Source organism: Pipistrellus kuhlii, unplaced genomic scaffold (assembly GCF_014108245.1).
Source record: "Pipistrellus kuhlii isolate mPipKuh1 unplaced genomic scaffold, mPipKuh1.p scaffold_m20_p_4, whole genome shotgun sequence".
In the NCBI taxonomy this organism is placed as follows: Eukaryota; Metazoa; Chordata; class Mammalia; order Chiroptera; family Vespertilionidae; genus Pipistrellus; species Pipistrellus kuhlii.
Window position 1 is genome coordinate 68,118,192 of NW_023425540.1, and position 15,691 is coordinate 68,133,882.

Below are 15,691 nucleotides of genomic sequence, written 5' to 3' on the forward strand. Positions count from 1 at the left end.
CATTGAGCCAAATTGGTTGGGCTATTTTCAAAACTTTTAAAAAATTAATTAAGGCCTAGTGCAGTGACATGAGTCAAACCAATGGAAAATACAGGATGAGTCTGGTGTCTTAATAGGCAATGGGACAAATGAGAGGCAAACAACTTGCAATTATTGTGAACATATTATCAAGGATAAATATCTTATTTAGTTTTTAAATATAATATTTTAAAAGGTCCAAAAATGTATCATTATTGTCCCATGCCATGGACATTAATTGACTTCCAGTCTTAAATGAGTTTGTATATAGATACATGCCTACATACTTATATATTTTGATATTGCTATCCTTTGCATCTAAAAAGTATGCTATCTGCATTCTTCCTAAATATGTAGATGGAGCACCATAATTAAGAATGCTTACATTGCATACATGCATATTCAGCATTTGAATCATTATTTTGATAGCCTGTCTTTGAAGTCCCACTTCTATGTCTCACATAAATATCCTAGGTCTATTCCCTGGCTATAAGATATATTAAACCTGATACACTTAATGGAAATCTCGTGTTGGAAGTGGAAATGCTTTCCTAGAAATCCACAGAACAACTAGGCATGCTTGTTGCAGTGACCTCACATTCCAACACTTCATTACCAGGAAGTGGATTATGTCTGCCCCTCTCCACCTTCAGTCTCTGGTATCATCAGAAACCATGAAAAGTAGGCCATGTGTGCACAGATTAGCTTCCTGCCCACATGATAAATTAGCTTCATTTCTAGAGAAGCATATAAGCAAATGTTTTCCCTCTTTTAGAACTTGATTATGTATAAGAGAATCCTGGAAATTCTCTCTACAGGCTGCAACAAATATTTGCATTTCAAAAAAATAAATGAAAATGTCATCTCCTGAACTATTGATCTCCTTATCCCAGCAGCTGTGATTTTTTTTTTTTTTTAAACAACTTTTGGGGTCTATTTTCCTTCTTTCCATTATTTAGGAATGGAAAGGGTGCCTACTTAACTGCTTCTGTCAACCTCCACCCACGGACTGTGAAAACACATTAGTCACTCAATTTATACCTCTGAGGGGAAACACCAAACAAAGGAAACCCAATGAAGCCAACGCCACAATTCTCAGATCATCAGATTTTTCTAAATACAGTTTATGAGCCTGTATCTCAACTGCCAGCCTGAAATCCCAGAAACCTGGGGTAACAAAGCAGAGGAAAAGGACCCGTGCTCTGGTTGCATCTACAGCATTCAGGAAGAGCCACTCATGCAGCATTTAGCTCTGCACCTCACATTCCCTGGTTCCCCAAGGAAGCAGGTAATTTCCCCTGCAGGCCTTATTTCTGCCCTTTGCTCTTGCAATATTTTCCAAAAAAGCTTACTGGAAAACAGTATGGAGACTCCTCAAAAAATTAAGAATAGAACTACATTTGACCCAGCTATCCCACTTCTGGGTATTTATTCAAAGAATATAAAAACACTAACTTGAAAAGATATGTGCTCTCCTATGCTGGTTGCAGCATTATTCATAAATGGCTGAGTTGTGAAAACAACCTAAGTGCTCATTGATGGATAAGTGGATAAAGAAGATGTGTGTGTGTGTGTGTGTGTGTGTGTGTGTGTGTATCCCAGTATGTGTATATATATATATATATATATATATATATATATATATATATATATATATATTCAGAAGGAAATCTTGCCATTTGCAACAACATGGGTGGGCCTTGAAAATATTATAAGTGAAATAAGTCAGATGGAGAAAGAGAAATACCGTATTCTATGATATATGTGGAATCTAAAAACCAAAACAAACCCATACACTCACAGACCAGGGTGGTTACTAGAGGGGAAGAGGGTTGGTGAAGGGCTAAATGGGTAAAATGGATCATAGTATGGTGATGGACGGTAACTAGACTTACAGTGGTGATCATTATGTACTGCATTCTACAAACATGGATTATAATGTTGCACACCTCAAAGATATATTACATTGTATACCAATGTTTCCACAATGAAAAAAGAGAAAATTGATAGTTGAATGGTGGATGAATGAATATATTTAAAAATATGGCCTCGGCCAGGGGCTGCACTGCCACCCTGGGCAACTTCGCCAAGGCCACCTTTGATGCCATCTCTAAGACCTACAGCTATCTCACCCTGGATCTCTGGAAGGGGACTGTGTTCACCAAGTCTCCCTATCAGGAATTCACTGACCATCCTGTGAAGACTCACACCAGAGTTTCTGTGCAGAGGACCCAGGCTCCAGCTGTGGCCACCACATAATTAATTTTATACAAGAAAAATAAAGTGATGATTTAAGCCTGCTTTTTAAAAAAAAATATGTTGTGGCTCTGTGCAGAAGAGTTAGAACTTTTTGTTTTTGTTTTTCTAAATTTAAAAACTTCATTTGCACATTTTAGTATTGTATTTGTTATATTGGGCAAGGACCCAACTTTTTTAAACTGGAAACTTCCTCCTGAAATTAATATCCATGCAATTACCATAAGCTAACATTGTAATAATGGATGGTTTTTGGTAAAAAAAATAAATAAAAAAATTATATATATATATATATATATATATATATATATATATATATGACTTCTATTGTTTTATTTTATTATTTTTATTCCATCACCATTTATACCCTCTATGTCCTCTTTATGTTTGTGACTTTTGAAAGATTGGGAAGCAACTGTTCTAGGCAATGCAAATATTTTCTTGGAAGCCACAAAAAGCAGCAATTAATAGCAATTCAACAAAAGTTAAATGTCAACCTAGGAAAGAAAAAAAATGTGTTTTCAATATGTTTTTTCCCATCATAATCACAGAAGAATGATTTATAAATAGAGGTCATTACTTTGAACAATAATGTTAAAATCACTAAGTACATTACATAAATAATGATAAAGAAATGCCTTGTTAATGAAAGAAGATCATTAAGTGATCTAGGAAGTCAAACTTGTAGAAGGAATCACATCACATGAGAATGGTAGGGTGGTAGGGCAGGTATCTTCCCGTTAGTACTACTTTGCTGGCCTTATCCCTGCCAGCAATGAGAGTCATGCAGGACACTCTGCTCTCCATCCCATATTCTTGCCTGGTCAGAAATGTCGGAGAACTGTGCCTGCAGTCATCATTTCAAAATAAATTTGATTTGTCTTGAAGGTGATTCTCAGCTGAGCACTATGAAAGGGAGAGGATGCTATTTTGGCTGAACCTTGAGAGACTGGTAGGATTTGGACATAAGCTGATTAGTAGAAAGGACATTCCAGGTATAGTGAACAGCATGATTAATAGCATGGAGGTAGGAATGCAGAGGGCAAACACAGGAACCTTCACTTCTAGACATGAAGACAATGTACTCTACTCTGTGATACTTGGTAGGCAGCTGCGGGAGATTTAGCACGAGGAGCTAAATCATGCTAGCTGTCTCACACTGACTGGGCATGAGCCTTAGAGATTAAAAAAAATAAAGCCCATTACAGCCAAGTTTGGTTTTCATTTTCATTTGACAATTCTTCACTCCCCTCTGGCAGTACTGCACATTTTTGGGTGAGGGTGTCCATCTCTCCTAAATTCTTGCTATCCATTCCCTTTCATTTCTTTCCAACGTTAACCACTGATGTATCCAAACCTTGGGATGTTTGTGTTTCTCTTGTTCATGATATGTGTCTAATGTGCTATGAAAGGGAAGTGGCTAGTTATCCATTTGACAGGAGGAAAAAATTCCTCAGCTTCCAAGAGATTGAAATGTTTAGCACCAGTGCCAATTTTTAAAAGTGAAGATCCTAAATGCTTAGAATGATTTAAAAAAAAAAAAAATCCATTGATTTTTTTCAGAGTGAAAGGAAGGGGGAGAAAAACAATGAGTGGAGAGAGAAAGAAAAACATCTCTGTGAGAGAGACATATCGATTGGTTGCCTGAGCACTGTTGATTGAACCTGCAACCCAGGTACATGTCTTTAACCAGAATCAAACATTGACTCTTTGGTGCTCAGGCCAACACTAACCATTGAGAAACACTGGCCAGGGCACTTAGGATGATTTAAAAAAAAAAGAAAAAGAAAAAAATATATATATAGTTCAGAGAGGAAGGGAGAAGGAGAGAAAGAGAAACATGAATGATGAAAGACAATCACTGATCAGCAGGCCCCACACTAGGGATCAGGCCCACAATCCTGGCACGTGCCCTGACAGGACACTGAACTGTGACCTCCAGGTTCATAGGTTGACACTGAAACATTGAATCACACCACCTGGGCTTATGATTATTTTTTAACAGCTTTGTTGAGATATACAATAATTCACATATAATATAATTCACCCATTTAACATGTACAATTCAATTTGTTTTGGTATATTAGAGTATTAATATTTTAAAATCATAGTAAAATAGATTAAAAATTGTTATCTTCACTATTTTAAGTGTATAATTCAGTCAGTGCCATTAATTACATTTATGATGTTGTATAACCATCAACACGATCTATTTCCAAACTTTTCCATCACTCCAAACAAAACGATTAGGATATTGCTATGCTATAATTAGGCTTAGACCCGTGGTCAGCAAACTGCGGCTCCCAAGCCACATGCGGCTCTTTGGCCCCTTAAGTGTGGCTCTTTCACAAAATACCAGGGCCTGGGCGAGTCTATTTTGAAGAAGTGGCATTAGAAGAAGTTTAAGAAATTTGGCTCTCAAAAGAAATTTCAATCGTTGTACTGTTGATATTTGGCTCTGTTGATTAATGAGTTTGCCAACCACTGGCCTAGACTAAAATAATTTTGTCTGTAAAAGAGGGCGTTTAATATCATCAGCCTCTGCCTCTGGTTCCCCACCCCAGGTGTTCTTATAAGTTCAGGCTGCATATCTGTACCTGGGCTGAAAGCAGCCTGGTGGTGAATCCCATCACCACCTGCAGGCTCTGTTCCACTCTGCTCCTCTCCAAGCCCAGGGATGGGCAGGTAGAGTTCCCTTCTCTCTGAGATCTCAGACGCCAAGGAAATGACACAAAAGGCGAGGCCTTAGATAATAGGTCCTGCATTTTGCACAAGAGATTATTCAACTAAACCCTTTTATCTCCATTTCCCACTCTTATTTCCACCTCCCACAGCCAATCATTTTCATGTGTATGATGTATATTGTTTTATGTTATCATAAAATGTATAGCAATTTTGTTTCCTGCATGTTTAAGTTGTGTAAGTTATCTAGGCCTGGACTGAAACGGGCTTTTCCCCACATAGCCTTCTGGACACACCTTCCTGACTTAATTAGGAAAAATACACACATATCTCTTCACTAATGATCTTATCTTCCACTAAGTTTTTTACGAGCAGTATACAGCTTTCAAGAAAAATGATATTCCCTTCCCTGGTTCCTCTCTTTTAAATTCTAAGTCATTATTCCAGAGACTCTGTGTCCCTTAGGGTTCTTGGCTGAAAACAACAGATGCTGATTCTAATTTAGAGGAAAAGGAATGCACTGAATACACAGTAGATCGCTCACAGAATCGTGGGAAAGCTAGAAGTCCCAGGTGGAAGGAGGCTACATACCGAGGGGTTCCAGAACATGTCTGGAAAGGTCACTGTTGCTGCCAAGAAAGAGTAGGCTCTGTACCACACCCCTCATCACTGCCTGTAGGATGGTGCCCTGTTCCTATTGCCTTTGGAAATTGGATGTGACACCAGAATGGGTTTGCCACTCTTCCAGGGCTTTGGGTCAAATTCTGGGGCTGGTGCATCCGAGTGGCCAAACTGAGGCCTGCAAAAAGGAATGACTGGCTTTTTGTTTTGTTTTTTAAATTAAAGCTTCTAGAGAGGCAGGCCCTATCTTTTATTAAGACTCAAACAGGGAGGAATTCCCCAAATATAGGAAGACAGATCAAGGGTGAGCAGTCAAAAAAGTTACAGATGTCCCTCACAGAGTCACAGCCTAATTTTATCCAACTTAGAAAAATACTCCAATGTGTTGGCCTGCCTTTCTTTCTGTTACTACAAAAAAAAAAAAAAAAAAAAAAAAAAAGATACACTTGGACAGCATCTTTTAGCAAGTTCTTATAGTGAGGTAAAAATTCTGATATAAAATCCTGACAGTATTTTTTTTTCAAGTTTACATTGTTGTATTTGAAATATAATTATGGAGCAAGGCTTTTCATAATAAGCTTAACCACAGCTTATCTCCAAGATTCTAATCAGATTCTTTTTCTGAGCCAATTTACAGTTTGTAATTAGCAAAGTTTTTTTTTTTTTCTATTATCTTTCTTTCTTTAAACTTGTACTGTTAAATTTCTTTTAAAATGTAGCTTGTGCTGGTTTGGCTCAGTGGATAGAGTGTCTGCCTGCAGACCAAAGGGTCCCAGGTTCAATTCTGGACAAGGACACATGCCTTGATTGCAGGCTCCTCCCCGGCCTGGGCCTTGGTCACGGCTCCTGCAAGAGGCAACCAATTAATGTGTTTCTCTCACATTGATATTTCTCTCTGTGTTTCCCCCTTTCTTCCACTCTCTACAAATCAATGGAAAAATATTCTTGGGTAAGGATTAAAAACAAGTATATAGCTTGTATTACAGCAAGATAGAATAAGAGAAAAAATAAGGCAGAACAATATTGGAATACAGGGGGGAAATACTTATTTTTGTAAATGACAGTTTATTCAGGTTGTATTATTTCTCAGGTAAATAAGAGAATCCTTTTTTTCTTTCTTTTTTCTTTCTATATGTGTAATTTATTCTTCCCTCTACTTGGAGATAAATTAACATAGGCCTAGGGTCACAAAGGTCACTGCCAAGGTCAAGACTGGAACTCACACCAAGAGCTGCTGACTCACAGCCAGGGCTCTTTCTCGTCTTCTTATGGGTCAGAGATTTTCAAGCCTCATTTTCAAGCAGCAGCACTGTGGGCCACATGGAGTTCAAACCGAGACCTGCAGAAGCAAGGGGCAGGTTCCATACCCTGGTTTCTGTTTGTTGCTTCACAATGATCGTGACTTTCCTGTTGGAGAGAATGTCTAACACTAGGTGTTTCAGGAACAATCAGTGTGGCCCCAGTGGATTCCCTGCATCTGTGGGCTGGCTTCCTTCAGGAAGAGGGCTTGGAAGAGGTGGCCTGCTTCCCTCTTGGTTGCGGGCACATCCCCAGTGGGGGGAGAATCATTTTTTTTAAATGTATTAATAGCTTGTCTGTGTTTGTTTAATAGTTAGAAGGTTTACTCTGTTTATTTTGTGAAGTCCCAAAATCTTATAGTCTACGTCATTGATGTCCTAAATATTTACACCTTTTTAATGAGCAATGGCATTTGAGCTGTCACTGCTGTTTCACATTAAATCTACCTTCTCACCATTTCCTGTGGTTTTATGGTGAAATATATTAGATTCACTTAATGATTTTTTTATCCCATTTCTGACCCTCCCAACTCCTAATAAAATAGATGTGCGAGATTCAGTGTATGAATTAAGTACTTGCTTATTCTATACAATAAAAACCTATATGTTAAGTGTCTGGTCATCCAGTTGGCTGTTCAACCAATCAAAGTGTAATATGGTATGATGTGCACTGACCACCAGGGGCAGACAGTTGACTGGTAGACCAGTCACTATGTTGTGCACTGACCAGTCAGGGGGCAGATGCTCTGATTGGTAGGTTAGCTTGCTGCTGGGGTCTGGCTGATAGGGACTGAGTGAGACAGGCTGGACATGCCCTGGAGCCCTCTTGAGGTCCCTCCCCACCAGGGGGCAGATGCAGCAAGCCATGCAGTAAGGTGCAGTGAGCAGGCAGGCAGTAAGTAGCGAGGTGTCCTGAACTGCGAGAGGGTGCAGGCCGGCCTGAGGGACTCTCCCCTCCCCACTTGAATTTCGTGTACTGGGCCTCTAGTCATTAGATAACTGTCAATTACAAAAAGATTGGATTCCGGACTGACCAATTTTCCTGGACAGGGAAGAAAAGATATTTTAAGTAAGATAACAGGCATGAGTGAAACAGAACATTGGTGGTGGGAGGGGAATGTAGTTTATGTAATTTCCTTTCAAATTTTAGAAATTGATGGCCCAGGGTGCTGCTGAAGCCTGTTCTGTCTCTTCCTAGCATAGACAAACATCTTTGACCTCCCCAAGCTAGAGGATGATGAAAGAAGCTGGTGTGGGAGAAGGGGAGGCCCGCCAGATGGTGGAGGCACAGAGAGGAGACAGAGGCAAGGAGGAGGGTGGGGTGCTAATTAGCTTTTCTTGCTTCACTAAGAACCTATGGCAAGCAGATGGCTGCCCCCTTAATAACACCCTTTTTCTGTCCAGGAGGCAGTAGTGGTTGATCTTGTGGTCATGCAGAAAACATGTACTTTTTTTTCCTCTTCAAAATGTGGAAGTGGTGAAAGACATACAAAGGAAAAAGCTAGATTTAAATATTATATGTATCTAAAAAAATAGATCTTATCTCCCTTTAAAAAATTTTTTTTAGAGACAGAGGAAGGGAGAGGAAGAGAGAGAGAAACATCAATATGAGAAACATCAATCGGCTGCCTCCTGTATACACCCTGACAGGGAATCAAACCCTTAACCTATGTGCCCTGGCTGGCAATCGAACCTGGGAACCTTTGATTCATGGAACAACAATCCAACCAACTGAGCCACACTGGCTAGGACTCCTATCTTTTGCAAAAACTAGGTGCCCATTCATATTTTGACAATGCTAGTTGAAAGTGATTTGTTCTTTCTATTATAAAAATCAAACCAAATTAATCAAATTGTGTCTGAATATCCAAAAATTATTAATAGAATGATAAAACTGGCTATGAAGTTCTAAAATCAACAGCTATAGCATCTTGTGCTTGGTGAGAGGTTGGCATATGGATAATTATAAAAAGATTCAGCTACTCACATGGCCTTTCCTTGCAGTGTCAGTTTCTGTGGGGCAGGAACTATGTCTTGATTATTTTGTAACTTACTTCTTTTGAGCTGGCCATGATGCTATTCACTGAAAGTCTGTCAAATGGAATCAAGTTAGAGTGAGTCAATCACTACATATACTACTCAACATTTGTATACTTATTAATTTTATGCCAAGATAAACATTAGTGAGCATGACAAAGTAAAACAGTTAACATTTTGAAAATGCAGTATTGTAATTGGCCCTGGTTTTACTGCTGTAATGCTTTATATACTAACTAGAGGCCCAGTGCAAGGATTCATGCACCAGTGGGGTCCCTCAGCCTGGCCTGCTCCCTCTTGCAATCCAGGACTCCTCAGCGGGTGTCGGACTGCTGGCTTTGGCCCAAGCCCCTGAATCTGAGCACTGGGTCAGTTCCTGCCCAATCCCTGCAGGCCAGGCCAAGGGACCCCACTGGTGCACAAATCCATGCATCGGGCCTCTAGTATGCAAATAAATCTTTGGTTAACTCTTTCTGCCCTCTCCTTCCCCCCGTACCTCTGAGATTCATCAGTCTGTTCCATGTTTCCATTCCTGTGCTTTGAGTGTCTGTCCCCTGGTGGTCAGTGCACATTATATTGTAGCTACCAGTCAAATGGTCGGTCGCTTAGGCTTTTATATGTAGAGGTTTAAATAGAGCTTTCAAAATAGGGAAGCCAAGATTCTAATATATATCTTTGCACAAGAAGGGTAATAAATGTTTACTGAGCACGATGTACCAGATACACTTTACATACATTAACGTATTCAATCCTTTCAACATCCCTATAATGTAGTTCTCTGCTTTTTATGAATGCGGAAATGAAGTACATGGTGAGAAAACAGGATTCACACTTGGTATGCCTATAAGGTCTTTATTCTACCTGAACCCCAATATCTGTAATTGGTCTCAAAATATTGTTTTACTTGTCCAGTGATTGGTAAAATTAACCCACTCTATCTCTACAGCATTCTCCATGTCCTTTCTTATCCCCAGCCTCAATGGCAAGTCTTCAACTGCTTTACTCTTATATATTCAAATCATTTTTGGAGCTTTCAAAGACAAATGGGAAGAGAAATAGCGTCTCGCTGGAGAACCAGAACAGTGTGTTAATTCTGATACTAAAGTGCAGTTCTGTAATTCTCTCCTGCTGAATTTCCAACCTTCACATTCACCTTGTGCTTGTTAATATGTACTACATGTATCTTATTCTTGCAGTTGGTATTTATTGTATTGTCTGGACATCTTTTAAACCTAACATGCCTGATATTAACTAGATTCCATTTGGGGCAGGTGCAACATCATTGCTTAGCACTCACTTCTTTAAATATGAAATTTTCAAGTGATTTTCTCCAATCTCTTCTTCAACAATCACGACCAAGTTTCTTGGAAGCATCAGAGATGACACAGTAAACCTGAAGTTGAAGTAGGCTGTTGGTATTTAAGGAGAATAAGCCTTACATTATACAGTGTATGTTGCTATTTACTATATTTGGTACCATTTTATCAGTAGTAGGTAGTCACTAAAATAAACAGTAGAGCTGAAACCGGTTTAGCTTAGTGGTAGAGCATCCGTCTGCGGACTGAAAGGTCCCAGGTTCGATTCCGGTCAGGGGCATGTACGTTGGTTGTGGGCACATTCCCGATAGGGGGTGTGCAAGAGGCAGCTGGTTGATGTTTCTCTCACATCGACAGTTCTAGCTCTCTCTCTCTCTCCCTTCCTCTCTATAAAAAATCAATAAAAATATATAAAAAAGTAAAATAAAAATAAACAGTAGAGATCAGACTCTTATTTTCTGACAAGAGTAATAGAAAATAAAATTTCCAAATGGAATTCTTACAAAATTTTTAAATAATGTTTTGAAAAGTTTTAAGAGTATCTTTTGACTCATGTCTACTAGAGTTCTTTGCTCAAAGGAACTGTACGAAGTATCTATTTGATAAGGCAGACTCAATAAAAGAATTGAGAGACGGGTGAAAGGTCAGGGTACTTAGACCACCCATTGCTATACAGTGCTGTACTTCCATACCAGTGACATGAATAGAAAAGTGATAGGATTTCATGATCGGCAGTATCCCCAGGGAAATTCTGCTGTCTTCATGAGTCTTAGGGTTTGGTTGAAATGCTAGACCAAAATCAATATGCTTTCATAGTGATGCTATAGATGATAATGCTATGGGGGTTCATAGGAAAAATGAAATCTTAGTTATTTTTGGGTGAAGCAGAAATTTTAGGATTCACTTTACTTTTAAAAATGAAAATTCTGGATTCACCACTGTGACTTCCCTTTCCCCTATGACAATTCAGAGTTCTCTTCTCCACCCCTCACTTTGAGATCAACTCAACTTAAATCTCTTTTTTTTTTTCCAACTTAAATCTCTTAAAGGAAGTATATAGTAAATGAAACAAACGGAGACGTTAAAATTAGAGAAATGAAACCAATTTCTTTTAAATGACAACAGGTTTCTGAAACCCTTCTGCAGAAGTTGAGTCAAGTTACCACAGGGTGATTTTTCCAAGTGAATGCCACAGTGAGTGACAGAATATTTCTGCAGTCCTGGCTGTCATGGTGGGCTGGCTGACCTAGTCGCTTCTGGTATGTAATAGAATACAGGCTTATATGGTTGTGGAGGTAACTCAAGAGCCCTGGTCAGACTAAGGACAGGAGCTCTGTGCTTTATGTTCTCTAAGTTCTCCATAGAAGTGCCTCGTAATTTTATCATCCTCTGATCTCTTTTGATAAACATAAAAATCTCATCTGCCCCCCAAATCTGATAAAGTCCCTTAAAAATAGTGAACATTCTGTCTTCCCCTCCCCACAACCACCACCCAGTTGAGAATCACAGATTTTATAAAGCCTGCTGTCTGGTAAAAAAAAAATTTAGTCAAACTTTTTGCTACCTCAGATTTTATAACTCCCTTTTTCTTCCCTTCTTCCTCATCCCCATCCCCATCCCACATTACTTCTGTATTTTTACTGAATTAAATCAATGTTGTTCTTCAATGGCTTAGAAAATTATATTATCAGGTCCCTGGATTACGAGAGTTCAATATTGAATCTGATCAATGGAATAGTCTGTGCCCAAATATGTATTCATATAAAATGTACTCTATTGTTCAACCTAATACTAGGTATTTGTAAGATTCATTCATGTTGCTACATGTATCTGTGGCTCACTCTTTTTAATTGAAAAATAGTATTTAAGGGTATGTATGGGAGGGGGGGCAATGTTAAAATATGTACACAGATAATAATTTAATTAAAAAATGTAAAAAAATAAATAAATTTAAAAAAAGAAAAGAAAAAAAAAAAGAAAAATAGTATTTATGGCTGACTCCATTTTGGGGCTCAGCAGACCTAGTATCCAGATGACTTAATCTTATCTAACAAAGAGATAATATGCTAATTGACCCTCATGCTGTTGCAAAGGTGGCAGCACCCACAGCCAATAAGGAGGAAATATACTAATTGATGCCCCCCCTCGAAGATGGCGGTGCCCATAAAATGGCAGCACCCAGTCCCCTCAGCCCCGCTGGGGTGTTCCTGCCTCTGGAGGCCCCCAGTTCCCTCAGTCCCCCAGCTGCCCAGGGCCGGCCTGAGGTGCAAGCAAGCCTTGGATGGCGGCTGCCCAGCTGCCAAGGGCCACCTGAGGCTCAGGTAACCAGGGCCAGCCATGGCTTGCACTGCTGGCAGTGGCAGCAGCAGAGGTGTGATGGGACACTGCCTTCCCCTGATTGCCGGGTCCCCTCCCATCCCTGAGGGCTTCCGGACTGTGAGAGGGGGCAGGCCGAGCTGAGGGACCCCTCCTTTTCCCCCTGTAAATTTATAATTCTTTTTAAAAAAATATATTTTATTGATTTTTTTACAGAGAGGAAGGGCTAGGGATAGAGAGCTAGAAACATCGATGAGAGAGAAATATCGACCAGCTGCCTCCTGCACAGCCCCCACCGGGGATGTGCCCACAACCAAGGTACATGCCCTTGACCGGAATCGAATCCGGGACCTTCCAGTCCACAGGCCAACGCTCTATCAACTGAGCCAAACCGGTTCTGGCAAATTTATATTGATAATTCTTTACCACTAAAAAAATATATAAATAAAAATAGTACTTATACCATGATTAATTTGTCTCTTCTCTTAAAAAAATATTTTTATTGATTTCAGAGAAAAAGGAAGAGGGAGAGATAAAAACATCAATGATAACTCATTGATTGCCTGCCTCCTGCACGCCCCCTACTGGGGGTTAAGCCCACAACCTGGGCATGTGCCCTTGACTGGAATCAAACCTAGGAACCATCAGTCCACAGGCCAACGCTCTATCTACTAAGCCAAACCAGCCAGGGCTACCTCTTCTCCTCTTGATGAGCATTTGGATTCATTCTAGTTTGGGCAAATATGAATAAAGCCACTATAAACTTCTTGTACAAGTCTTTTAGTGGACATGAACTTTCATTTATCTTAGGGGTAGAACTGCCCAACTACAGGGTAGGTACATTTTTAACTTTATAAAGAACTGTCAAACAATTTTATGGAGGGGTTATTTTATACTCCTATCAGCAATATATGAAAGTTTCAGTTGTTCCTTTCTCAATATATATGCAAATAAGCCTCTAATTATTTTTCAATGTCATTTCTTTTCAGAGACGTTAGCAGAATATTTTGGGTAGCATTAAATCCCAGATATGTCAGTGTCCAAAATTCTTGCTCAGTTTCTAATATTCATAATCAGCATACATGAATACAAATATTTCACCCAAAATAAAGTCATATATTTTAATGGAAGTGCTCTCTTCCTGAAAATCTTGTGGGTAAAGCTAATTTTTCATAAGCCAAATCACATTCTGAATATAAATTTCCCCTACTTCGGTGCCCAATCCAACTACTCTTTTTTCCATTGATATCCTCTTATGTTGTCTCGGCCTGAAGGGGTTTCTTCTTTCTTTAAATTTTAGCAGCCCTAGTGTTTTGACACACTTCACCAATGTCAATCCTTTGGGTCTTTGTTATTCATGGTATGGTTACTTAACCTATCTATTTACATGTCTACATTTCATTTCTACACACACATTTATTGAACAAATCACACTTCATATTTTTAAAAAATCTATTTCATAGCACATAGTACAGTGACTTGCACACAGAAGTTACTCGATAAAATTTTCTGATCTATTGATTTTCTATTTTTGCTTTGCTTTTGGCAAGGCATAACTGTTATTTAATGACTCAGCTTAAGTAATTGTTTCAATTATAATTTCCTCATTTTTCCATTTTCTTGACTAATGTAAGCCAGGCCTAAAGTTAAGATTGGTTTCCATCTTATCGTCTTACTAATATCAGTTTAAAGCACCCCCTATGCAGTGTGGTTGGAAATGAAAAGCACACCACAAGGAGATTAGGGATTCCATCTGGGGTTTCTCTCTAATTCTCCCTGGGGGCTCTGGGCTGCCACTTACAGGTCTCCATAAAGTACCAGATCTATTTGCCAGTCTCTGGAGGCTGACATTCTTTGAAGTCCAGCTCAGAGATCATCTGTCTGAGTGGTTTTCTCACTCCTGATGCAGAGGCCTTCTGATCCTTGGTGTATGCTACATTGTTCATGCCTCCTTTTTAGTACCTGGCACTTTGAGGCAGCATTTATTTAGATGTATATTTGCTTGCCCACAACTGGACAGTTGAGCCCCTCAAAGCAGGAATCATGTGCCTTAGTTATCCTTGTAGTAAGTCGCCTACAAATGTTGCATGAATAAATGCAAGCATTTATGTTTGAGCAAATAAATAGGACTTTTTAAGGTATCCTATACCTTTAAGAGTTCCATCATAACATTTTAAAAAATATTTATATCTCTAGAGAATTTTAGGCCAGAAAAGGGCTATTTAGGTTGATCCTTTTATTCTACTTCCACGAGGTAGGTACATATTGTTTTTGTCAAGCATCCCTTCATCATGTTTTGGGACATACTCCTCATTCTTGATGGAATCATGTCATATGGTTTGGTGAGGGCAGCCATGACTCCTGACTCCCAACTCTGCATGTCTCTCAAAGGGTGGATTTTGGCTTAGACCTAGCCAGTCAGAGTACATTCTAGCCCTGGACACAGTAATTGGTTCAGGGCTGGGCAGGCGACCAAACAGGCAAATCAGTTTTCCTGAGATTGTTGTGAGAAAATAGGAGAATTTAGGCTTGAGGTCCCCTGGGGCAGCTTTACCACTTGGTGGAGAGAGCCTATAATTGGAACAAAACCTACTGATAGAGAAAAGCAGTATAAAGAGATGGAGGACATTTTGGTGACAGGATTGCAATCTCCCAGTGGCATGGAGCAGTTTAAGTTCATATTTCAATCACATTCACATTCAATACCCCTCAGATTCTTCATCCTTCCCGTTCTACCTGAGGTTGATTCTAAGTCCAAGAGGATTCTTGAACACTGTAGGGAGAGCCATCTACTTCTTGGTTTTGTTCTGTCTTCATTCTGTGCTAGCCTTCTCTAGATGTAACTTACTATGTTTCCCACCTATGGTGGCCTCTGTCATGTCTGTTCTCAATGCTTATGCTGAGTATCTACAGTTCCACCAAGTATCAAGTGTCCAGTTCACCCAGGTCAGTCTGCAGCTTCCCTGTACCTTGTACTCATTTAAGTCTTATGGCCTTCCTTAGCTCCTCCATATCCTTCCTATGAGCATAGGGAAGGTCTATGAGTCAGGGTGCTCCAGAGAAATAGATCCAATAGGATATATATGTGTGTGTGTGTGTATATATATATATTTGGATGCATGAAACTCATGCAAGAGTAGCCCTTCC